Source organism: Phyllostomus discolor, chromosome 6 (assembly GCF_004126475.2).
Source record: "Phyllostomus discolor isolate MPI-MPIP mPhyDis1 chromosome 6, mPhyDis1.pri.v3, whole genome shotgun sequence".
Lineage (NCBI taxonomy): Eukaryota > Metazoa > Chordata > Mammalia > Chiroptera > Phyllostomidae > Phyllostomus > Phyllostomus discolor.
Genome location: NC_040908.2, coordinates 11,306,055 through 11,327,422, shown reverse-complemented (window position 1 = coordinate 11,327,422; position 21,368 = coordinate 11,306,055). Strand labels below are relative to the sequence as shown.

The 21,368-nt window shown below is 42.5% G+C and overlaps 1 long non-coding RNA gene across 1 annotated transcript; it reads left to right on the top strand.

Moving 5' to 3' along the window:
• The first annotated feature begins 315 nt into the window (after positions 1–315).
• On the top strand, positions 316–14,153 carry LOC118501499. The gene is made up of 3 exons (XR_004904124.1): positions 316–467; positions 11,702–11,705; positions 14,142–14,153. It is a non-coding gene; the product is annotated as an uncharacterized LOC118501499 (long non-coding RNA).
• The last annotated feature ends 7,215 nt before the right edge of the window (positions 14,154–21,368 follow it).

Here is a 21,368-nt window from a genome sequence, read left to right as displayed (position 1 = left end):
ATTACTGTTGACATATAGTATTATATTAGTTCCAGGTGTATACTCCAGTGATTAGACATTATAAAACTTACTAAAAGATAATCCCAATAAATGTTGCACCCATCTAATACCACACATAGTTATTAGAATATTATTGATTATATTTCCTGTGTCATGCTTTACATACCATTAACTATTCTATAACTACTAATCTGTACTTCTTAATCTCTTCACCTTTTTGACTTATCGCTCTAACACCTCCTCCCATCTGACAACTATCGGTTTGTTCTTTGTATCTGTGAGTCTATTCCATTCTGCTTCTTTGCTTATTTTGGTCTTTATATTGAATTGTTGATAGACATGTATTTGTTGCCATTTTATTGTACATATTTCTTCTTCTTCTTCAAGACTCTTTAATATTTCATGTAATACCAGTTTGGTAGTGATGAACTTCATTAGCTTTTTCTTACCTGGGAAATTCTTTATCTGTCTTTTGATTCTAAATGATAGCTTTGCTGGGTAGAGTAATCTTGGTTGTAGTCCTTGCTTTTCTTCACTTTGAATATTTCTTGCCAATCCCTTCTAGCCTGCAAAGTCTCTGTTGAGAAATCAGCTGACAGTCTTATGAGAGCTACCTTGTAGGTAACTAACTGCTTTTCTCTTGCTGCTTTTAAGATTCTCTCTTTGTCTTTAAATGTTTGCACTTTAATTATGATGTGCCCTGGTAGGGGCCTCTTTGGGTCCATCTTGTTTGGGAGTCTCTGCATTTCCTGAGTTGGTACATCTATTTCCTTCACCAGTTTAGGGACGTTTTCTGTCATTATCTTTTCAAATACATTTTTGATGTCTTGGTTTCTCTCTTCTCCTTCTGTCACCCCCATTAATTTGGTGCACTTTTTTACTCCTTTATGAGATAAAATTAAAGTAAAAAATAAGACCTTAGGAGATCATCTGACTTAGCTCACAGAGCTCAGGATACATGTAGAGCAGCATTGGAACAGTGATTAACAGACAGACTCATCCCCATTGTTCCTCCTGGCTTTGTGAGTGGATTTGGGAGGCATTTGTACTTTTGGTTCATAAGCTTCCTCCCTAATGAGTAGAAGCTGTTTAAAATAACATACTAATTTAGAGTTTTCTCTGACTTCTTTTAACATGGCATACATATTAGAATTCCCTTTCCACTCACACTTTTTTCAGAAGTGGTGCCAATAGTGTGGGGAACAATGAATTATTCAAAGTGGGGGAGCCATATAACGAACAGGAAGCCAGCAGTTTACGAAAGATAGCTGCACACAAATGTGCATTTGCCAGCAATTTGGACAACAAATCAGAAATGATATATGACCTTTCTCACATGCCTGCAACATTTAATATCTTTGAAAGGCATTAGAGATGTCAAATGTTTAGACCACAATCTGAGAAGCAGTGAAAATACAGTAGCAGTGTTTACAAACAGGCTTAGAGCCCGGTTGCAATTACCTATGCCTATCTTTTCCTAAAGGGTAAACATCTTTCACAGAGTTATTGGCTAGTGTACTTTACCTTGCAAAATAATTCTGATCCTGAGGTGGTGTTTGTTAATCCAATCCCACTTTACCGTAAACTAGAATTATCATTTCAGAAGCAGTTATGCTTCATTTATGTGCAATTTCTGATTTTTGAGGCTCCCATATTTCACATTTGTTTATTCCGCCTCCCCCAGCCCTGTGTTTAATACTGAATGATTCATAAGGCGACTACTTTAAAGCTTTGAAGAAACTGTTTCTTTTCATGTTGACAATAGTGATAAAAGTATTTTACTTTTTGGAAGTAAAATACCATGTTACTAATGATTTGGCTTCGTAAATTGGATTTTGGTTTGTCTTTATTTTTTAAATTAGTTTTATTATGAATATAAAATAAACATGTAGAATAGTAGCAAATAGTAGAATGAACACATATCTCCATTACCCAACAGTTATACTTATGACCGTTCCTGTTCTCACTATCCCCTATATTGCTTTATTTGAATTTAAAGCAAATATTCAACATCATATCATTTAATCCATAAATATTTTAGGAATTCTAGAAGATAATGACATTGAAAAATATATCTGAATTACCATAATTACACAGGAGAACAATTAAGATTTTAATATCGTCAAATCCCATCACTGCTTAAAATTTCCCGATTGTTCTGTCATTTATTTTAGCAGTTTGTTTGAATTGGGATCTATATAAGATCCTTTTGCTATAATTGCTTGATGTGTCTCTTAAGACTTTTTAGCAGTTCTTCCTCTGTCTTTCTCGTATTTGTCCCTGCATTTTATCTGTGAGGAAAACAAACCTGATGTTTGGCTGCTCTTTTTTACTTTCGTGTAATTTATATCTCACACAGAGTGTGTAATTATTGCCCACGGAAGCACTGGTCCCATGCACACTGCTACACCATTCACAGAGCGTGACTTTGTTTCCTTTAACCTCATCCCAGCCAGCCTGTTGTCCCCCCGACTCTACTAATCCTGCTCTCATCAGGGTCATTGATATTCTCTACATTGACGAGTTCAATGGCAATCTTCCATCCCTTCGTTACTTGATCCACTACAGTGTTTCGCCTTGGTCTTTCTCTCTCGACTTCACTTGGTGTCAGGACACAATGCTCTTAATCTTGTCCTCTTTCACTGACTGCTACTGTGGTCTTTTCTTTCCCAAACTCATATTCTTTGCTCAACATTTTGGAGGGAACCAGGGGTTCAGACTGGGACTTCCTGGTTTTCTATCTGTGGTCACTTCCAAGTTGACCTCATTTAGTACCATTATTTAAATGCTATGTAACATTGTCTTTGTCTCTGACTAGATCTCCTCCCTAAATTCCAGAACCATAAATCGTACCACCTTCTGAAATTGCCCACTGGAGGTATTTAAGCATCTCACACATATCCTGTCCAAATCTTAACTCTTGGTCTTTTCCCAAAAGACCATATTCTTGACCTTCTATCATTGAAATATTCTCTCCTCGATAAAAATTAATTGTATTCATATTGTTGCTTAGTCCTCACATCACAGAATAATTTGTACTTACTCTTTTATTTTTAACTTAAATTCCACATTATGTGCACCTCAGATTGTCTCTGCTTTGTCTGCAGAATATGTTCAGAATCTGACTACTCTGCAACAACACTGTCTTCCTTCCAGCCTAATTCAAGATGTTCTCAGCTTTCCCATGCTTTATCAGGAGTACTTAACTTTCTTCGTTTCTTGTTCTCTTATGGTCTGTTAGCCACATGGTGGCCACAGTAATATTTTAAAAATCTAATAAAGATCAAGTCATTGCTTTACTCAAACCCTCCCAGTGGCTAGCTCCTCCATCTCACCCAGAATGAACCCCAACACCCTTCCACTGCCTACTAGTCCCCTTGTGATTTTTTGTCCCTGAAAAATTTTCTACAATCTCATATGAACTTCTCTGTGCCACAGTCCGGTGCTACAGTGACTCTAGCCTCCTTGCTGGCCTTCGTCCTGTTGTGCCATCTGATTTGAACACTTGTTTGCTAACATTGGAGTGTTCGCTTCCTCATGCATTTAGGTTTCTGCTTAAATGTCACCCTATTAGAGAGGACTTCCCTGTGATTCCTGTTTTAAAAAGCACTGCCACATTCATTATCCTTTATTCCCTTACCCTGTTTCATAAAGTTTTGTGACATTGATCTTGGAAATGATTTCTTGGATATGACCTCAAAAGCACAAGCAACAAAAGCAAAAATAGACAAATAAGTGGATTACATCAAATGAAAAATCTTCTGCACACACGCACACACACACACACACACACGCACAAACAATCAACAGAATGAAAAGAAAAACCTTTAGAATAAGGAGAATGTTTGCAAGCCATATACCTGATAAATGCTTAATATCCAAAATATATAAGGAAGTTCTACAACTCAATAGCAAACAAGCAAACAGATAAATTCACTAGAAAAATGGGTAAAGGCCTTGAACAGATATTTCTCCAAATAAGACTTATAAATGGTTAACAGATATATATGAAAAGATGTTCAATGTTACTAGTAATCAGGGAACTACAAATTTAAACCACAATAAGAAGTCATCTCACATCTGAGGATGGCCATTAGCCAAACAACAAAAAGTAAGTGTTGAGAATATAAAGAAATAGGAACCCTTATGTACTATTGGTGGGACTGTAAATTGGTGCAGTCACTATGAAAAATAGTAAGGGGTCCTCAAAAAGAAATAAAGGAAGAAAGAACTACCATATGAGCCAACAATCTCCCTTATGGACACATACCTAAAAGAACCAGAATCAAGATCTCAAAGAGCTGTCTCCCAAGTTCATTGCAGCATTATTCACAGTAGCCAAGATTTTTTTTAAAGATTTTATTTATTTATTTTTAGAGAGGGAAGGGAGGGAGGAAGAGAGAGAGAAATATCAATGTGCGGTTGCTGGGGGTCATGGCTGGCAACCCAGGCATGTGCCCTGACTGGGAATCGAACCTGCGACACTTTAGTTCGCAGCCTGTGCTCAATCCACTGAGCTACGCCAGCCAGGGCTAGAAAGGTGTTAGCTTTAACATAGATATGGTGGGCTCTTATGAATCTCAACTTCAAATTAAAATTCTAATGATCAAAAAATTTTTAAAAAGTAGATGAAGAGGAACACATTATCATGAACTACTACTCATTCAGCATCTGTTGTGTCTTGGACTCTGTTCTATGTCAGGTCTTCTACAACACTTACACTGCCCCTTCTGGGTAGGTTTTTAAAATTTTTATTTTGTACTGAAATAATTCAAAGCCCAGGGAAATAAGCAAATACACATGTTTGTTTCATTTGTTATCTCCTGTTTCCAAAGCCGTGGTTTGTTTCATTATGCTATGTTTCATAAAATTTCAAAACATGGCAACATGGAGGAATGGCAGGAAGAACAGAAATGGACCCTGGGACAGAAAAAGTATTTTAAGGAGCAGTTATTGCAGGTATTTTACTGGGGTGTTCTCCAGCTAAATACTATTGAATGTAAATATTTTCTGTGCAAACAAGGATGAGAATTAATTGCTTTGGTGGTTTTTCACACCATGTCCAGAGCATCATCAAGGAGCTGGAGCAATAAATACTATGCAACAATTTCTCGATTCTAAGACTCATGTTTTGTTTTCAAATTTTGACAGTCTGGAAGCCGGGATGCACCCTGTCATTGTGTCAAGAGAGACTTTCCAGTGGGCAGCCAAAGGAGTAAGTCGTCATGATTTTTTTCTTAACTTTATATTGAAGGTGACTGTTTATCTAATTTGCACCTCAGGGAGATAATTTCTTTTGGTAGTGTGTTTCTCCAGTGATTTCATGATTGCTTCGTAATACCTTAAAAGGATTATATTATGATGCAATGTTGAAAAGCTATTGTGATTATGGAAGATTCTTTACCAGAACCAGAAAGTGCAATTAAAGGCAATGGGAATGGTTAAATCTGTAGAGTGGGCCATGCAGTTTGGAAAGCTTGGAAGCGGCGTGATTAAGTGATGGACTCTGAAGGACTCTCACACAGGCCCTGAGCTTCTGTTTTGCTGAAAGCTTCCAGCCACTTGTAAACAAAGCAGTTTAGCTTTCAGCGATACATAATACATGAACAGAACTAAATACACCCCAAGTTCGACCGGAGAGTCAATGGAGACAAAACTTTATGCCTCAAATATATACAGTCAATTTTAAAGGAGCTGACATAGCCCATAAGGATGGGGAATTTGTGATTGAGGGTTGGGGAGAAGGAGATGGACCTGGAGCTCCCTCCAGGGATGATAAAAAAATGAAAATACAATTTCATGACTGCTACACAGACACTGTACCTGAGGGCTTCCCGGGAAACCTCTGTGTATTCCAGGTAATTGTTAGGGACGCTATGAAGGACCTCAAGAAGGAAAAATTGTATATCATAGTTATCAGGGGAGACCTTCTAGGAAAAGTAAATATTGTAGAACGTGAGCCTGAAGAGGTTGAAAAGTTAGGGATGGGGACTACTTTATATATGTACCTTCTTCTTCTACTGAGCTAGCTAGTACCCACAGCAGGGCCTTCCGCGTGGTTGTGCTAAAGAAGTGTTTGAAAAGCTTGTAAAAACTGCAGGGCGCCATCTCTTAATGAACACAGGATGTTTAAGGTCATAGAAGAGCATAAAAAAATACCCCGAAAGAGACCATTCCACTCTTCACACATTCATTCCAGATACATCCTCCGAATCAGCACCATCCTATTTTTAAACATTTCATTTGTCAGCTTTTTATTATTTAAAAAAATGTCCAATTTGCTTCAAGCGCCTCGGGCAAAGTATGATCAACTTTATTGATGGCAGGGACATTGGATAAGAATGGACAGGGACAGAGAAGCCAGGGCCCATTAAAATGGACCCATGGATAAAGAGCATGCTCAGCTCTGCCCTCGGCCACATGCGGGGCTTAGTGAAATAAAACCAGAAGCAACCGTGGACTGACACCGCATCACCCTCAGAGGTCGTGTTTTCACAGCCTAAGGGACTGAGTGGTATGATGTCCAGACCATCAGTTCCCAGGGGACGGTCTGAATAATCACCTTGTCTTCAGCTTAGACTGTTCCCTAGAGCCAGGAAGGCATGGTCCTTGACATTCTTCTGTGGAAATGTTACCTCAAGCACACACAGATGTCAATGACTTTACTTTTTTATTTTTTAAAGATTTTATTTTTAGAGAGGAGAGGGGAGGGAGAAAGAGAGGGAGAGAAACATCAATGTGTGGTTGCCTGTCACATGCTGCTACTGGGATCCTGGCCCACAACCCAGACACGTGTCTTGATTGGGAATCGAACTGGTGGCCCCCTTTGGTTCACAGTCCAGTGCTCAATCCACTGAGCCACGCCAGCCAGGGCAGATGCCAATGACTTTGAATAAGGGCTGTTAGTGGTCTGTGAGTGAGTATGGAAGTGACATATATGACATGTTAGGGAATGGAGAAGGCAAAAGAGAGGCCACGTGGTCTGCTGTATAGTCACTGCTATTAGCACGTAAACAACTATTTGTCTATTATGTGAGCCAGATACCTGAGCTTGACAAACTGCATAAAATGAAGTGGAAACGAGGAGCCCGGACACAATCTAATGTGGGCTGAAGCTGGGACCCAAGTCAAGGGTAGTCTAAAAATGTCAGGTTAGAAATACTCTTCCCACGAGGGAGTTGTCATGTCTAAGCAAAGGCCACATTTCTCTAGTTCTTTGAGACTGTGGTCACTGAACAGAGGTGGAGAAAAAGACTAGGCAGGTGATATGGCAGTGAGAGGGGTGTTCTAGCTGGGATTCTGGAGGGCTTTTTAAGAGTCCCAATCCTGCCCCTGTGGAGGGACTAATCTTCTGGAATTAGCACTGAGCTGTTGGGAGCCTCCACGGGCTGTGGCCACATTGAAGTCTTTGGAAGGTCTGGGAGAAAAGGGAGGGGGAGAGGCAGTATGAAAGCCGGAGAAGGGGGGACTCAATGGATAGGATACCAAGGGAAACAACCAAATGGAAACACAAATGGTATTGCTAAGCCTATTCAACAAGTGGCGCTAAAGCAGTTGCATGTGCATTGGCAGGAAATTTAACAGAGAGAGAGACAGACAGAGAGAGAGGCAGGGAGAGACAGGGAAGAATAAAAGAATGGATCCTGGATCCAACCTCACACCTTATAAAAAAATGAATTCAACCCTGGCTGGCATAGCTCAGTGGATTGAACATGGGCTGCAAACCAAAGCATCGCAGGTTTGATTCCCAGTCAGGGCATATTCCTGGGTTGTAGGCCATGGCTCCCAGCAACCGCACATTGATGTTCCTCTCTCTCTCTCTCTTTCTCCTGCCCTTCCCTCTCTAAAAATAAATAAGTAAAATCTTTAAAAAAAAGGAACTCAAAATGGATCATGGATTGACACGTAAAATATAAAGCTATAAAACTTGTAGAAAAACAGAAAATATTTGGGATGTATGGCTAGGCAAAGAACTCTTAGATGTGGCACAAAGAGCATAATCCATAAAAGGATAAATTGAGAATTGGACTTTATCAACCCTAGAAATGCTTCTGTGTGAAAGATCCCCCTAACAGGATGAAAAGATAAGTTACAGTCTTGGAGAAAATATATCCGAAGAAGAATTAGTATTTAGAATATAAAGATAACTTTCAAACCTCATCAGTTAAAAACCCCCAGTAATCCAATTATGACATAAACACCAGACATGCACAGATATTTATCAAAGAGAAGAAAATGATAGACACATGAAAAGAGGTTCGCCAACATTTGCCATGAAGGAAATATAAATTAAAACCACAGCGAGATATCACTGTGTGTGTATGAGAACTGCTGAAATTAATAATTAAATTGTGACACCATCCAGTGCTGGCTAGGATGTAGAGAAACTGGCTCACCCACACATGGCTGGTGTCAATGTAAAATAGTGCAACCACTCAGGACAAGTTTGACAATTTTGATCAAACGAAACATACACATATTACACAAATCAGAAGTTACACTTTTGGACAATTCTCCCTGAGGAATTAAAACTTATGTGCACATCTGTACATGCATGCACATAATTAGTTTTATTTGTAATTGAACCTGAAAACAACCGGGATAGTCTTTGCCAGATGAATGATAAACACATGGTGGAGTATCCGTACTATGGAATATACCTCGGCAATAAAAGGAGCACACGATCAATACAGGAAACAGTGTTGTGGGGGGGGGGGATCAAATTCCAAAAGGTTGTATACTATGTAATTTCACTTATATAATACACTTAAAACTATAGAATTGTAAGAATAGAGGACAGACTAGTGGTTGCCAGAGTTTAGAGACAAGGATCGGGGGATGGAAGGGACGGAGGCAGGTGCGGCTGTTCAAATGAGATAAAGGGGGATCCTCATGGTGACAGAAATGTTTTGTGTCTTGACAACCTCCATGTCAATATCTTGGTTGTGACAGTATATTGCGGGTATACAAGGTGTTACCACTGGGGAGACCGTGTAAAGAGTACAGGGGATCTCTCTGTAGGGTTTCTCAAAACTGCTTGTGGATCACAACATTATGAATCATCACAACATTATGTGTTGAATGTTAAAAATGTGCCTAATAGCCCATAAAAATTAAAAATAAATCAATTTATTATCTTTCAAAAGCCCAACATCATACATACGTTAGCTAGATTCTGGGGATACCAAGCAAAATGGATGTCAGGAGGCAATTGGGCATTACATTTTAGCTATAGAATGACCCTGAAGCATTTTCAGCAGAGGACTAGGATGGTAAGGCTTGTATTGAATGAAAGTCGTGAGTTTTCTAAGTGCCATGGACTTGAAGTGGCGGGCTGCTTTTGACTTGGGGACAGAGACAAGAGAGGGACCAGATAGAGGACAGCTGTCACCAGTGAGGATGTGCTAGGGGACCGGGGCACGAAGGCAGAAGCCTTGAAGATGGTGAGGAGGGGAAAACACAAGAAATACATGGGTGGTGGATTAACCAGCATGTAGAGACGAGCATGTAGAGACTGGTTTGGTTTGATTCCAGGCAGAGCTTGGGCAGAAAAGAACAAGAATCCAGATCTCAGAGTCTTTGGTCATTAGAGGCAGGGGGTGCTTCTCAGTGATCGTGTTGCAGGGATCAGGTTTAGGGGTGGGGGGGGGCTGTGGGAAGAAGAGTCCAGGTGGGCTGCCCAGTACTGAGTCATTTCATACCCCCCTTATCTTTCCATTGAGGAAAATGGTCTGGATTGGTGGAGTCACTGGGCTAGCACATGAATCTTGACTTCCTAACTCCACAAACTTCAGTTCTCAAGGCGATACCATGCCAATTGTCCAGAAATTCCATCCTTCTTGGAAGAGCTCTGTGTCTTGAAGTACTTGTGAAATTAAATGTAAGCAGCTGCCTATATCATTATATTGCCGCACCCTATTTGGGTGGAGTGGAGAGAACATTGTCGCCATTGTGGATACACTCACAGAGCCCAGGGCTCTGTCCCGAGGAGGTGTTCGGGGTCATGTGGTGTGCCATGGGGCCACCCGTGGTGATCACTGCAGTGCTGATTCCCGCAGGCCCTGTCCAGACTGCAGTCACAGGCAGTCACGCTTGTGGACCCCTGAGCAGAGACACGTACTCTCAGACAGAAGACCGTGTCCATGCAAGAGCTGTAGTCCTTTTCTGGCCCTCGAACCAAAGAGTCTTGGGGCCCAGGGATGATCCCAAGGGTATCTGGGCGTCTACGGATGCTCTTCTGGGCTTCTCCTGTTGGCGAGAGAGAGAGTTCTGCCTATATTTCCCATGCTGTGTCGTTCCCTTCAAACAACGCCGCAATATTCAGAGTGAGGAGATTCTGACTATGGATTCTTCATTTCAGAAGCCCTTGCTGTTCTGTCCTGAGAAACTCTGGAACTTTCCAGGGGTCTGGGATGGTATCCATGCCCCTAGCAAACTGGCCTTCTGGTCAGGTCTCCCAGGAGCCCATTGGCTAAGCACATGAACCCGACATAGCTCACCTCTTGCCAGGTAAGAACTGGTGTGGATGGGAGGTGAGTTCTGTTGTGACCGGCACCCATTTCCATCTGCCAGCCATTTTCATCAGTTCCTCGTGTGAGCAGAGAAACAAGACCCTACAAAAACCAGCTGCCTGAGTTGTCCTGTGAACACTTCCTTGCACAGCAGAGACCTACGGGAGTCATTACATTTTGCTGATGCCCTATCATCTTTAAGGTTGGGTTTTATCCTTACATAAATACCAAATTACCCCGTGGTGTTTATTTAACAAAATGCCCAGAAGGCCCTCAACGTGCTTTCACCATAAGACTTTTTTTCCGCCTTTCTCTACATCTGTCTCACTGTTTCTCCCAGTGTACCCAGGGGAGTCAGCCTCAGTCTAGGAAGGGCTTCCTGATTGTGAGATGGGCTACGTTCCGCCAGGGGAAATGGAGCTCTTTCCAGGGAAGTGCTATTTTTATTTTCAGGTGTGCTTGAATAGACAGGGATAAGAAATGAAATCTGGCCAGGGGGTGGATGTTGGAGCTTGTGGGGAGAAGCGGCATATGGAAGGGTCGCGGGTAGAGAGGAAAGCCTGGCTAGGACGCACCCCCTAAGGTGATAAAAGAAGCCCTGGCAACTCGCCAGGGAAGATCAGCGTGGCATTAGCAGCAGAAGAGATGTGCCAGCAGCTGATGAAATATGATCTTAAGGGAAAGCTCAAATTCAGTTATTAGTGGAGGGAAAGAACCAGCCAAGCCGAGTGAAGTGATCTGAAGTGGAGAGACATAAATAGAAACCATGGTTATATAATGCCACTTACTTACCTGCTGCCCAAAGATACTTGGAGGGAAAACGGGCCTGCATGCGAGGCTCCTGACAGACACACCAGGCTTGTTATTGTTGCCATTACATCCAGCCTATAAAGAAAAGCACAGACCAGGCCATCTGTGTATTGGCAGATGGGATGGGAGCTGCCCGAGTGAAGAGCACAGTGTGATTTAGGGTTGGATATGAATGAACTTAGGATAAGTGTAAGTTTCAATACAATTGCGTTAACATGGCTAACTGTATGAATGGTTTTGGAACTGGTTTTATTGTTTAAAAACCAAGCTAGTTAGTGGCTTTTCAAAATAAAAGTGACTGGATGACTTAAACAATAGAAGAGTTTTAAAAATTAATTTGATGATATTTAAGGCCCAAATTTTGATTTGTTTAAAATTAGACATGTCCTGTTTTCCCTTTTGTAAACTCGTTTATTTCTAAACATGCGATGAGCAAAAGCACACCAAATTACGAGTCTGACAAATCTTAGCTCAGACTTTAGTCAAACCTCTATTGTCTATGAATCATTGGGTAAGTTGCTTAGTACCTCAGTTTTCTCACTGGAAAAAAAAGGAGATAATAACTGCCTTGTAAGACTATTATGAAGATAATTACAAAGTGTCTAACACACTGTTCAGCCTATTGTAGACATTCGGCAAAGGCGTGCTACATAATTATGTTTATTTTGTGTATAGTTCTTTGGTGTATATGTGAAATGTTGAAAGAAACCTGGATAGGAGGACTGGACATTCTAGGTGTACCCAGCAGTGGGGAGAGGCACAGAGAAAATGACAGGCATGACAGTTTGGGAACATTTTTTCAGAACATTAATCTTGATCAGTAAGAAAATGAACAAGAAGTGAGATCATGGGGAGTCTTAGATATCAAGAGTTAATATTTAAATCCTTAGGTTGGTGGTTGGCAAACGTTCTCTGTAAAAACCCAGATAGTAAATGTTTTCAGATTCATGGGCCATACAGTCTCCATCACAAATACTTAGTTCTGCCACGATAGCATGAGAAGAGCCATAGACACTATGTTAGGGAATAAATGTGTCTGTGTTTCAATAAAACTTTATTTATAAAACCAGGCCGTAGTCCTGATTCGGCCTGTGGGCCATAGGTTGCCAACACCTGGTTTAGGGGATGGAATAAACCCAACATCTTAACTATTATTTATGCATTAAGAAATACACTGATATTTTGCATTCTGATTTGGTTGGGTTATAGATAACCCCAAACTACATTCACTCATTGAGTTGTTTAATAAATAATTGTGTGTCGACTATCTTTAACCACTATTCTAGGTGCTAGAGAAATAGCTGTGAGCAAAACAAACATTTGTGGCTTTAAGGGGGTCATGATCTGGCGGAATGATAGAACTATATCTGACTGTATCTGTCCCTGCCCTTTTGTAGAAATCTTGCTCTATATAAACCACATTTATCAATGTTTGCAGTAGTGCACATAGATTTTCTGCACCCGGTCTCCCTAGATCAATAGATAAAGGGTGGCCCTCGCACAGTGGATCTGGATATCAGCAAGACGTTTGACAAAATAGCTCCTGATGTCGCGGTGGACTTGATGGAGCAATGTGGGCTGGAGGATAATGTAGCTCAGTGAACTGGAACCCGGATGAAAGACAGTACTCAATGAATGCTGATTGATTGATCACCAGCGACCTGGAGAGCACTCTCCAGTGACCTTCAGGGCCACGTCCTTGCTTCTGTGCTACCCAACCTTTCCATCAATGACTTAGATCAAAACATGGAAAGCTCGCTGATCAAATTTGCAGATGACATGAAGCAAAGAGGGAGACAGCTGACAGGGCCAAGATCTAAAACGATTTCGACAGGCTGGAACAATAGTCTGAATCTAACAAGATGAAATTTAATAGGGATAAATGGAGGGTCCTGCACTTGGGTTCAAAAGTCAAACTGTACATGAGATGGGGGAGAAGTGGTTGAACTGTAATACGTGGGATAAAGCCTAGAGATTTCATTGACAGAAGACTCAGTGGGAGTCCACAGTGTGATGTGAATGTCGAAAATGCCAGAGTGAGCCAACTGCATCGCTGTAAGGGCAGAGTCCAGAGCAAGCGGGTGGCTGTGCCACAGCGGTGGGTAAGGTCAGATCTTACTCATGTGTCATTCTGAGTGTCGGGTGCAGAGAGGGACCCGGGTAGTCTCTGCCTTGGTCAAAGGAGAAGACTTAGTGAGTCATGAGGAAACCTACGAACGTGGGAATTGATTAAGAAAATAAAGGTTATAAGCTCTTAAAACTGACTTAGTGGTCCTATGTCCTTCCACAGAGCCCATTGTGGGAGAAAATGGCAAAATTAACTTGTCGCAACTGCCTCTACTTCTCTTGTAGACTCTTGTCTGCTCTGAGGAGCAAAGGGTGAGCAAGTGTTTGTTAAAATGTGGCTCCTTTTGACAAAAGGATTCTCCAGAGAACCCACGGGAGTGTGTGATAGAACAGCTTTATTTTAGTCAGCTTTCATGTCGGTTTCATGCCTTTGTAATACACGAGCCATTTTATTTATTTTGTTTTTTGTTTTTTAAACTTCTACCGAGTTTATTGGGGTGAACTTGGCTAGTAAAATTATGTAAGTTTCAAGTGCACAATTCTATAATACATCATCTGTATAATGTTTTGTGTGTTCACCATCCAAAGCCAAGTCTTTTTCCATCACCATTTATCTCCCTTCTACCTTTTTCTACCCAGCCCCCAACCTCCTTTCCCTCTTGTAATCACCATACTGTTGCTTGTGTCTATATGTTTTGTTCTTAATATCTTTACCTTTTTTACCCAGGCCCCCAATCCCTTCCTTTCTGACAGCCATCAATTCTGCTTTCTGTATCTATGAGCCATTAAAAAAAAAACCCAAATGCAATAACCAAACATGAGACAGGTGGGCAGAAAGGGATGCCTTCTGGCCTCTTGAGAAGCTGAATTCTGAGGGTCAGAGTTGTGCTCCCAAAGAACAGATTTAACAGGCACTCTCAGAGAAACTTCATGGAGTCAGAGGCTCCGGAATGGGGAGTTTAATTTTCTTACTAACTCTGACAGTGGTCTCATTCAATCCTTGTGGCTGCGAATAATTCTAAAATACATTTGTTTACTTGCTTGCCTCTGTAAAGGGGTGGGGAGGGGAGGAAGGAAGGAAAGAAGGAAGGAGAATTCACTCCAAGATATTCTGCTAAATTTTAAGATAAGACTTGCCTAATGGTGTGGTCCCTACATACCTACCTCCCGTCATAAATGTCATCTCTTCAGTCCAGTGACAGTGACCTCCTCTCAGTTCCACTGACTGGCCTCCAAAGTCAATACTGTCCCTTAAGTTTAGAGTAGTTGGTCTCCTCACCCTAACTCACTTCAGTTCTTGCCAGAAAACGTTAGAGGCCACAGTTTCTGGGGAAACATCCCTGGTGCCCAAAGCCTAGGTAGAGCCCCATTCCGTGTGTGCTGTCTGAGCACACCCCGTCCTTGTTAGAGCATCATGCTCACCCTGCTCCTCCACAACTGGCTGGTGGCTGCTGTGTCTTCCTTGTAGGTCCTGCGAGGACAGAAACCATGACTGTTGTATTCACTGCTGTGTCTCCAGCGTTTGGTGTGAAGAAGTGTGTTCAATAGATGTGTTAAATTGAATTAATTCATTGGAGGTATTAAGATATTTAGTGCCATTGTCTTAGGCATGAATAACAATGTGTTAAACAAAAGATGGCACTATACTAGGGCAGTGACAGGAACCATCTCTCCCAATGTGCTTTTACGATAGAGCGAGGAAGTTAAATTCCTCTGAGGAGGACCGACTTGCCCAAGGCCATGTAGGCATGGAGCGTGAAGTCAACACTGGACCCCATTTGTCTTGTCTAGAAGGTCTTGCTGCCTCCCCATGGCTGCCCCTGCCAGTCTGTGAAGTCACAGATACTGCTCCGGCAAAATCCCATCTAAGGGGAGGATTTTATCTCCAAACCCAGTGAAGGCTGGGGAATTCGATTTTGCAAAAAGAGCAGGCATTAAGGATGCGGAGGCGTTCAGAAGGACAGGCTGGAAGAAATCCTGGTCTGAGACAAGGCATGCCTTGGAACTGTCCGGCCCGGATGCTGGCCTGGCTCTGGTCACTCAGTGTCGCTGCCCTTGGACCTTGGACTCCTCCCCATAGGCTCACAGCCCGGGCTCCACTCTGCTCTCCTACTGAATGATTTCTCAACTGTTCTTGCATTTTATAATTCTACTCCTTTATGATCCCAAAGCCCAGGCAGGAACATACAATTGGCTGAGGTTATAGACCAGAAACCTGGGTGCTGAGAATGGGAAGAGGAGAAAAAGTATCTGGCCCCATCCTGATTTCTGCTGTGTGAGGCAGGTACGACCAAGGACTTAGTCTGGCAAGGGTGCTCCGGTGCTGCGTAGCCAGGAAACGTAGACAACCCTGCCGAGTGGACACTTATTACATCAGCTTTGTCTTCGGTGTCTCCCTCCCCAGGTGGTCTCTGGCGCTGAGACTAATGACCTGAGAAGAAGTAATGCTTTTATGTCTACTTTTCAGATTTTGAAAGAAAAGTCTGTAACTGTCCCTTTCTTTGCTGTGTCTCCATTTTCCCGTATGAAAATGACTGTGGTGTTTGGGCGGCCCCCCTGAGGGGGCTGTCCTCTCCCCATGCTCAGTGGCTGCCGCACAGGCCACTGTCCGTGAGATTTTGGTAACTTTTAGTGGGAGAGTATATTTGCTAACTTCCCCTGACTCAGTAAATGAAGAGTGGTGACTGCTGAACTTGACTGGGTGATCAAGACTCTCGTAGAGACTTGGTCATGGTTCTGGGCATCTGCTTGCATTTTCTGGAACTTCTGATGAGAGAGGAAATGTCTAAGAGATTGGGCTGGTGCGTAGGTCCCAAGAAGTACTGAGGGGCGTCTCTTTCTGGCAAATACCCTGAGAGTAATTGCCAGCTTTGGTCATATATGTACATGCGCTATCTCCCACATGCGGGATCTGCCAAATGGACTGGCTTTGAGAGAGAAATAGAAAGAGGAATCAGAAAACGTTTGACCTCAAGAGTTGCAGTTCCCATCTCAGAGTGCAGGCAGCTTGTTGGCTGGGCTGGCTCCTTCACGCAGTGTCCTGCTGGCTGGGGAACAAACAGCCCTTTCGGTCTATTTAGCACACGTTGACATGACAGTTTTACGACTCTCAAAACTTCATCAAAGACAAAAGTCCCAAAGTGACCGCCAGAGAGTTCACTGCTACTCACTTTGACTGAAGCACATTGCTCCTGCACAGTCTGTTGGATCATTAGTATTCATGCCAGGCAGAGCGTCTTCCTGACCCTTCAATGATTTAAAACCAACTAACAAACAAACCAAATGGCAACCCAGGAAAATTCTCCTCTTCCAGACAATGTGGAGCCATTATTCATTTAATAGTATAAACATTACTTTCTATCCCAGGGTTACTAACTTCTAAGCCTTTAATGGACTTCACATTGTACTTAGGGGATTAGCAGAGAAAGTCGTAATTGATTCCCTTTGTTGGGGGAAATAAAGAAGACAAGTATTTACCTGGTCATGGGTTATGTTACCGATGGAATGTAAAGAGGCTCTCAGTGTTTAGAGATGGAGGATTGTTTATTTCCTTCTTCCACGACGCGTCTTGTGATTAATTGTTAAAAGGCAAATCTACAAATCTGTGGTCCTTTAAGAGAGTGCTAGGTTCCAAGTGGCAATTCTTTAAATATATGCGCTTAAACATATTCACTGTACTCAACTGTGTACCTACTATGTTCCAGGCATTTTGTGATCACTAGGTAGATGGTATATGTGATGTTGAGCAGCCAAAATGCAATGTGACCTTTAGTGGGGTGGCAAAGAAGAGCAGGCATTAAGTTAATAATCACACACATAAATATAAAAGTCACAAATCGTGATAAATGCTAAAAGTAAGAAGAATGAACTATTATGGAAAAGAACTGGGGGTGATGGAAGAGGTGGAAGAAGAGGACAGACCGTGGGCTTAACTTCTTTGAGGAGAAAGTGGTCCAGTTTAGTTACTGTTGTTGAGTGTGTAATTAGGCTCCTGATGTATACTTCTGGTTTCTGAGCAGTGGGTATCTGGTACCACCTCGTGAGGACTCAGGTGTGTGAACCAGAGGTCGGTTAGGAACACTGAGCCGCCACAGGTGTCATGGCAGTAAGGGACTGAGTCTAGGAACTAGAGCTTGCATAGAGTAGGAGTGGAATGAAAGTCCAGAAGGTGAGAGTCAGAGGACCCAATAGTAGCCAGTGCTGCCTGAGGCAAGCCAGAGCTCGTGGGGACACATGGGAGGCTGTGCCCGGCTGCCTGGCGAAGCAGAACCACAAAGGGAAGCAGGTGGGAAGGTCTGTAGTAGCCATTAGCTCGGGGGCAACCCCGCTCCTGTGGAGCCCTGCCTCTCTGAGTTTGCAGTCAAGCATCTGGTGCTGAGCTCATAGATCCTCTTGGCCAATAGAAGGCAGGGTCAAAGGTGGTATAGACGTACTGTAATCAGGACAGGAGAGGGCGAGGACAAGCTGGGGCATCCTGGAAACTCCTGCATCTCTCCATCACTCTGACCCTCCCGAGCACTGATCTTGGCATCACTTCTATTTTCCAATGTAGAGTGGTGACCAGCCATCCTGGTTTGCTCAAAATGTTCCCAGTTAGTTAGCACTGAGAGTGGATATCCTTGGCAACACTTCTGTCCTGGACAAACCTAGGTAATTGATGAACTTAAAAATCTCACATGAGCTCATCTCACTGACCAGCTCTGACCCAAAACCACATAGAAGAGGGGCACAGGGAAACATACTCCCCAGACTTTAGCAGGTGCCAAGTAGACCCGGGAAATACAGCATACAGGCTGTATCTCCTTTCCAAGATGCATGATGGCCAATATCCAAACGGCACTATCTTCTAACCCATGATGTTTTCATCCTATTGAGTGTCCCCTTAAGGACTGTGACATTGGTTTAATTCAAATTTAAAATAGGATGCATTGATGACAGGAGGACTTTTATAACAACCCCCAAACTAAATCCAAATGTTCTGTGGGCTATTCTCCCCTCCGATTACTTTTGGTATCACTCTAGTTGATTGGCCTGGTCAACGAAAATGGAAGTGGCGTACATACTCTGCTGACACGGGAACCGAGGACCGGTGCTACAGTTACGAGTGCTCAGGATGAAGCGACACCTTAGAGCTTTCCAGTGGAGCATCTGCCAGCTGGGAACAGAGAAGAAGTCAGTGGGATGCAGGGAGGCTCCATTCTCACACATCCCTGGGTCTTCCCAACAGACCACTGTTAACTGCGGAGCAGCCTGCCCTGAGCCCAGGGGATGCACCAAGCCTTGCAGCGGTGTGAACCTTGGGGCCAGTGGGAGGGGCGCTGCTGGTAAAGGAAAAGGAGCAGAGGCTAGTGGGAAAAGACAACTCCGAGTTTTGGAAAGAGCGGGGAAAGGAGGTAAGCGCCGTGTGTGGCTGCCGGAACAATTCAATAACGTCTGGGTGGGGGGGGGGGGGGGCTAGGATTTATTGGCGGGGAAGTAGGGAAGCTTGGGGCTGTTCGCTCAGGCTCAGCCCTTATGAATGCTTCGGAGGACTCTGTACCCTGGTAAGTAAGCCATAATGGCTTTTGTATCGAACTGCGGTGCCCTCAGCCAACGTGAGGGAACCCAGATTCTCTGGAATTCAATTGACTTCGCATTAACGGCAGATCTGACGCTCATCTGCTTTAACTGCTGCTTTTATCTGAGCTGCTAAGGAGTCACATGGCTTGGGAAGAAAATTAAGAGATTTCGCATTTGTTGCTCCCAGCAAAATCATTTTGTTATCTCCTTTAACGAGAGAGTGGATGAGTTTTCCTGTTTTAATAATCACTGAGTCTTAAACTTCTCTTCCATGAAGGCAATATCAACAAAAATTCTCCAGAGGCTTTATCTTGATGCAATTAGTTTTTCTCTTGCTACCATCTGAAGTCCTTGAAAATCATTTTTAGAATAGTAGGAGACGTGTCCTCTCTCGAAGCCCTCTGGGCATATGTAAGGAAAATGGACATGACAGCGTTGCTTTGAGAGGTGATTGGCATAATCTGAAGTCCTATCTTTATCTGAATTCACATTGAGTTTACTCAGCTATTTTATTTTATCTCCCTGAATCTTCTTTTATCTTATTTTATTTTTCTCCCTCTCTATAAAAGACATCTATGAATTTCTGCGGGTCTGGAAATCACTGGGGAGTGAATGTATATATTCATTGTACTCGTATCAGTTGGAAATTCCTAAGTACCAGGAAACTTTATTCCGAAGTACTTTGAATCTAGTCTTTTTGGTAAATCTGTCTTGCATGGCTGAAGATAAAGTGGTCAGCGTTTCTGTAGTTCCGCCTTTTGCATCCGAAGTACCTAACAACCCCATCGAATGGTGCTTTATCAAAGTCTTCCAGACCGGAGATAGGCAGCCCTGTCTCAGACTTAAGGTTTAACAGCACATCTATATTTTAGGCACGTGTGTACACATTTTAAAAAATATTTCCTTTACTTTTAAAGCATTTGAAAAGAACGTGCAATGAAAGAAAAGTTTTAATTAACAGTGTTCAAATGGGAGGAAAATAAGGAAGGGAAATGACAAGTCAAGCACAAATTAATAGCAAACTTGAAACCGTACAAAAAGAACAGAAAACGTCACACTGTTTTAATTGTCTGACTAGAAGAGATACACACATACACTATCTTTAGGGCAGAGAAACACTTGTCTTAGATATAGGTATTGGAGGCAGTGTTCACATCAGGATATAATGCACATTGTCTTTAATGATTTTGTAGGTTATGCTGACATGTATTTATAGGGCTAAATTTTATTGACCCTTGGTAAAGACATCGAGCATGCAGTATTACACAAATTTCAGTTTCTGAATAAAGAGGTTTCTGGATGAGGCTAGTCTAATAAAATCCGGGTAAGTTGCTTTCAGGATGTACATTTATAAATGGCATCGAGTGAAGAGTGCTAAGGAGGGGAGGTCCTGCAGGCCACAGACATGCAAGCAATACAATTCAAGCCATTGCAACTCCTTGAAAATTCAGTATTGTTGTATATTTGGCATATTTCAAGGGGAAGTTATCACTGATGTTTTATAATAAGTTGATTTTTTTTTGTGCAGCATTAACGATTAAGATAGGAATAATGCATTACATTTATACATTCCTCACAGACTTTAAAAACTGACTCATTCTCGTGTTGAAGAAGTACTGGGGGCTCCTTGAGACCTTACCGCCCAGGACTTGGAAGCACTTCCGCTGTCCCAGTGGGCTCCTGGCTTCTCCTTTTCTTTTCTCTCCATGTACTTGAAGGACTCAGGCTGCGCCCTTCGACTCTCCCCATCTACTCCAACCCCTGGGATTCTTTGCCTCTCATACCTGACTTCAGAATCAAAGACACTCCCCAAATATTCTCATTTCCCTGTAGCTTCCTTGGCAGCAAAGCATCTCAAGAACAAAAACAAAAAATAAAGCAAAACAAAACAGAATAGTGTAGAACACCTTGCCTCACCTTACCTACCTCTTGGAGCTGAGATGCCCCTCTGCCCCCAAAGTTCAGACTTTATGAAACTGCATTGGTAAATATAATATCATTGTCACAATGGCTTCTGCAGCCAATGACTCTTCACGTTGCACTTATGCCTCGACTGTTCAGCTCCTTACCTTGTTGGCCAGGCCCTTCTCCATCCTCTCTCCTCCCTCGCCAGGGCTGCGCTCTGATTCATTTACAAGGTGCTCCTCTGTGGAATTACCAATATTAGTTTGTGGGCATTTTTTTCTCTAAACTTTATTTTGCCTCCCTCTCCCTACATACAGGCTGGGGCAAAAGAAGGTTTATAGTTGTTGGTCTGAAAAATAATACAGTAATTCATAAATAATAATAGAAGAATAGACTCTGTTTCGTGCCCTCACAACTGTAAACATACTTTTGCCCCACCCTGGGCGTAGTGTGTCTGGGTGATACCATTCACTCCTGTGACTTCAACCACATTGGACTCATTTATTCCAACTCCTT